The sequence below is a fragment of the Sphaeroforma arctica genome, assembly GCF_001186125.1.
Source record: "Sphaeroforma arctica JP610 unplaced genomic scaffold supercont1.82, whole genome shotgun sequence".
Taxonomy (NCBI): Eukaryota; class Ichthyosporea; order Ichthyophonida; genus Sphaeroforma; species Sphaeroforma arctica.
In genome coordinates, this window is record NW_014040476.1 from 40,893 (window position 1) to 46,869 (window position 5,977).

Sequence of the window (5,977 nt, forward strand, 5' to 3'; positions counted from 1 at the left end):
CGTATGAATGTATGTATGTATATGTGTATTTATGTGTATTTGTATGCGTATATACATCTATATATATATATATGTGTGTGTGTGTGTGTATGTATTTGTGTGTTTGCACATATATGTATTATTAGATTTTGTTAGCAAATGTTTCATATTGTTACAGTTTATGTTAAACTTAGTTTAGTTTCTATTATACTTAGATTTATATATATAATTATACATATATATGTGTGTGTGTGTGTGTCTATGTGTCTATGTCTGTGTCTGTTTTATAATATATATATATCTATTATCATACATGCACCACTCTTAGACGATAGACTGTATGCTCAAGTTGAAGTCTATTGTCACGAAAAATAAATTTTTATGGCTATCGTTTTGGCTGCGCGTGCCTATGTCTCTATACGAATGTTTAGGTTGATAGTCTTGCACATAGGTATGTGTGTGCATATACCAATTTTGGTTGCTATATGTTTCTGCTTGCCCAGTTATGGTTGTCACGTATCGCAATAATGCGATTCAATCTGTTACGCGAATGTTGTCCACGAGATCGTTGAAATGCATGCCAGTATATATGCATGCAATACGTAGGTGTATTTATATATATGTATCTTCACCTGGGTATAATGTCTACTACAGCCGCCTTCCGTTCACGAAGATGTGCATATATTTTAATGTATATATTCAGTGGTGCACGGACGAGAATGCGCGGATGATAAAATAGTGTATTTGGATGACAACTCTGGTACAAATATACATGTACATGTAAGAAAACATATCTCGAAATTGGGGGGAAATCAATACTGTCTGTAAAAGCTGTCCATTTTTGTATTTATTATTACCACCTGCATAGCTATGTGCATGAAAGTTTCCAATTTGTTGAATCGAAATGTGTGTATACTTTTCTCACATGTCATGTACATTGAAAGTGTATAGTTCTGTATGTGGAGACGTATAAATTGTATCTACCGACAAATCTGAATAAAATCAGGATTGTGCACTTGGCCATGCCACGACACATTCCGACAAGGATGTGTTTTCACTTTATATTGCTGTATCCCCACCTCGATCCCAATTTTAATCCCAAATTCCAATATCTACTCAGATATCATCGAGCGACCCTGATGGTGTGAAAACGAAGATTTATAATGACCATAGTGGAGGTCCCTGGAGGACAACCGGCCCGCTCACTCCGAATGTAAGTATCTAATTTGATGCGATAATCGTGCATGATTATAAATAGGCGTATGTACGTGTAGCTTTGTAGATTAAACCAGAAACATCCTATCTGCGTGTAAAGTTTGAGCTAGGATACGCCAAGTGGTTTTATCTTCTCTTCGCTTATACATAACTACCTGCGTGGATGCTCGTGAATGTGGATTGTGTGTGCGTGGCACAGTTACTAGATAGGGTGCGCTTCTCAAGTATGTGTTTTGTGTTTCTATTCCGCTGTCTGCCTGTGTGCTCGTATCATTAGACTCGGTGGAAGGTGTACACCATCTGTCTTTTTCTAACCTTGTGTACGATGGCCTATATATACCTCACGGTGTGTGTTTGATCCCTACAGTGGTTTTCTATCTACTCTACCATATGTATTAGTGCTGTCGGTTGTGCACAGCTTCTTGGTGTAATTATATTAGGTGCAATCTTTGCACTCAAATTGCGCACTCAGTCAGCCGATGTGTATTGCCAACTTGTCCGTGGCACAGCGGTTAAGCAAGCCTTAGCAGTAGATCCGATATACCATCACTGGCACTCCTGTCTATATAGAACAGTGTACATGGTACTATTCGACATATAGTGTTCAAAATCATGGTATAAATATTTGCGCTGTATCGAGATATATATTAGTTTGTACATACTACTCCCGAGATTGCATAACACGGGATGGCCAGGGGTTTGCCATTACTAATTAGGCTGTGTGCTTGTCCCCACATACAGCAATTAAGGATAGAGCGTCTACGTAAATCAAAGACACAGCTATTTGTCTCAAAGCTTCCGCCGAAGTTTGATGATGCACAACTAAAGGAGTTGTACGCTGAATACGGTGCGAAAAAGGCCCGTATCATCAGACGGCCCTCCGGTGTGAGCAGAGGTACGTGACTGCGCATATTCAGTCACATGTGTGTTGTGTTGCTGTTATGTACGAAAGTGCTTGTGTACATATTATAATGGATGTTTGTTGCTTCTGTATATGCGTGTGCACTTAAACTATCTGCAATGGGCTGTCGCTGCGCTTGTGCAAGTATTTTCTTGTATACTGTTGAAGTTTTGTACTGGTCACCTCATGTTTCCACGTTAATACGTAAATACAGGTGTGAGTGTACATGTCCGGCTCGGTCGATTCATCCTCTCATATTTACTCGTTCTATACATATCACGGCGCCAATGTATGCAATCATGACTGTAGAGTGCAATATGTACGCGTTCCCATGGGTCGAACAAGGCTGACAATACTCGGTACTTGTTATGACCAACGCTTAAATCATTTCTAAAGTTTTTCGCAAGTCTTGTCAGCGAAGTTTCCCAGAGCCTGCTGTTGGCCTCCCCGTTTTGTATACCCTTTAGTTTGTCTGAGATCAAGGTCTCCGTTTTTCTTCCGATCAAATAAAGTAGTGACTGGACTCGTACATTTGGTTGTAATATCTCATTTCAGGCAATGTAATACATACTGATTCACGTCGCCTAGACTGTGCTAATCCAGTTCTGCTGGTATGCTAAGCTTCAGCAGTGGCAACTATTCCCTGTATCCACGCACCTTAAAACCATTCAGCGCATCTAAGCTGCCATCACATAAAGCCCCACTTACGCATTATCTAGAGGCATTCTTCGCATCAGCTTTTCTTCTTCTCGGGTACCCTGTTCGAACTTCAATATCTGTTATGCTCTGTCTAGGTATGGGTGTTGTAGATTTCAAGTCCGCTGAGATGCAACAGAAGGCATTGAAGGAGGTCAAAGCCATAGGCGACCGCACCCTCTTCAGCCGAGTCGCAAAAGAAAACTGGTGATCGCCTAACGTAGCTAGCAGGTTATAATAATAAAAATCTTAAAGTTTACTCACACGAAGTGACCAAAGGTTGAATTTATATAGCCCGGAGTACGTTTGATGGGATAAAGGAAACAGTCCTGAAGTCCGCAACCTATGTACACACCTCTTCAGTTGTGCTTCTTTGAGTTGTGAGTGTTAATAATAAGACCATCCGCCAGTAACCAGTCGCACCTTTATGCGCGTGAATAGACCGAAGAGAATTTTGTATATTTGTGTGGTTAATACTTGTGCATCGTGGCTGTTTATCGTGATTTTCGATTCTGGCCGTTTTTGTAGCTTTGTTTACCTCTTCTCTGCGTGTTCATGAAAACGGACTGTATCCCCAAGAGAATAATCCTCTACGTTGTTGAGATCAGGGCTTTGCTTTCTTGCTTGCTAATCAGAGCTTCGTTCCTGGCGTCGGACCGGTTGAAATCTATCTATGAGCTGTACAGAATCATACACTGATCTCGTAAATGATGTCGTAACCTCAACGACGACTAAGTACAATACACAACCCACGCCTTTCGGTAAATACAACCCTCAACTCTCACGCCCTTTTTTTCTTTTTAGCGGTCTAAAAGCACTGAGTATCGGGAAAATTTTACTGCAGACACTTTTTCACCTGTCTGATGTTGGTAAGGCTAAATTGCCAGACTTCTACGCTCATCGATCACTTGAAAGCTCGCCCGAGATCTGGGAGTATATTCGACTGACAAATATCTACGATTGTGAGGTACGAAATAAAGAAGAAGAAAAAATTTAACTAAGGACACACCAAGGTAGATTTGGAAGCTGCGCTCATCCATTAATACATGTGTTCTGGGCCGTAGATTAAATAGTTGTGCTACCGTTTGCCTACTAGGTTCCAAGACATGTGGTATTGTACTGTACGTCCCTATCTTGGGTCACCCCTGGGTATTGATTGTGCATGGTCCAAGGTATTGATTGTACATGGTACTTTCGGCAAATGACTTCCGCACAACTAACACCAGGCCACGGTACGAAGGACATAATCTTAACCTTCACGGTTCACTGGTGATAGTTGATTACTTCCCTTAGCGAGGCGCGTAAAATTATCAATCTACTAAGTGACCGACACTGTCGTGCGTAACAATACATTGCACTAATACTTCTCGTTATCCATTGAAAGTGGAGCATTACTGCACAGTAGTCGTTTAGCCAGAATCGGCTGGGGTTATTAGAAAAGAAATGAGTACCTCAAAAAAAGAATGGGACGAACTATGGTAGACTCGCCATTTAAGAGATACTACAAGTTTACTGACCCTTGGAGATGGTGGTCGAGGCCCTGCGAGGTGGCAGTGTCCTATAATTCAGTGTAAAATTGGGGTGGTTTTGGTTTTGGTTTCAGAGATTAGGCGTGAAATGGACTTGACACATGTGAGCCAAAGCTATAAATGATAAGGGACAGCCAAAATGTCAAGTGATACGGGAAGCAAGCTGATTGAAGGGAAATCCCAGGATGGCTTGTAGTTCCCCAGCCCAGCCTAGATTCCAATGTCTAGGGCTGCAGAACTTTCGGTCACTCAATCAAGTATTTTAGCCGACGTACGGATGAGCAATATGTAGGGATCTGCATCTAGGTGAAAAAAATATATATCAATTGTGAGCCCTTCGTTGCTCAACGTGAAAAGTCTAGAGATAAGTCTAAGTCTCATGAAGTAGTTGGTGTGGTAAAGCGCGCGAAGCCGATGACAACCGGTAGTTGATTTGATAGATCAATCAACCACATTGGCACTGAGACAAGGGTCAAGACCCATGTGAGAGCTACAGTGAGGAATTATGAACAATTCGCAAAAATTGAATTCAGCCTGGATTCAGTTGTCTTAAAGCTCAGGTTTAAATTATTGGAGTAGGAGAGGCAAAGACCACAGTATGCTGGCAGCCGCAATAAAACTGCTCTCTCTAGTCTATCCCATGAATATTCGGTGTAAAGGGTGTGTAGATGTTTTGTTGCGTTTAAACTAAAAGTCCAAGGCTTGATCTTAGGGATATGTAGAGAAGTGGTAGAGCTTGGGTGCAACAGATGTTTCTGGAATATTCCAAGAGTAGTACTAAAAGGTTCAATTTTAATATTTAGAGGAATAGTGGAATACCGAAGAGAAAGCAAAATTTCTGGGTTGCAACTGACGCTGAGGTATGAAATCTACGGAAACAAAAAGGATTAGATACACAATTAGCCGTAAACAATAGAATACATAGTGGTAAACAATAGAAGTTACATGTGGTTATTTCTCGTGATGTAAGATTTGTTCCTCCGGATCTACGAAAAGGTTATATTTTCGCTAATGATAAGGAGGGATAGCGGTGGGCAACAAGGGGCATCTTAGTCCACTTGAGTGGAGTACCCTGCTTTCCCTCCTACACGTAGTGGAGGGTAGGGGCATGGGATGCCCTGACCGAAGGGGCCCTCGGGGGGACTTGAACGCGTGAGCTGTCGCTTCAACTTCTGGAGTTATTCATTTCACTGGAATAGTAGGGTATTATCCTCCAAGAGTCTCCGGAATCTCCTTCAGAGTCTCTTGAATCTCCTACAGCCCCCGAAATATTCTTCGGATACCTCATATAGCCATCCTTTAAACAAGGGCATCCTTTTCCTTGCCCTTCCCGGAAATTTCGTCGTCGGATATTATAGGGGAAACCGTTATATATGCCTCTGGTCTGCCTAGGACATTATTATAAATTGTTATTTGCTACTAAGCTATGATTATATGGTTCTGAGAATGTTCTTAAGAAAATTTGAACTTGTCTAGTAGAATACCCGGTTAAATAGCATATATAAAGCCCATTTACAGACAATACAATGTCAGTAAAAACGCAAATACGTTAGCTATCTTTTTAGGTATTTAAGTCACAGGGTAGGATCACTCTGGAACTGGAATCTATTGATAATAAAGGAGATATAAAAAACTAAGCACTCAGGGTCCTGCTGAT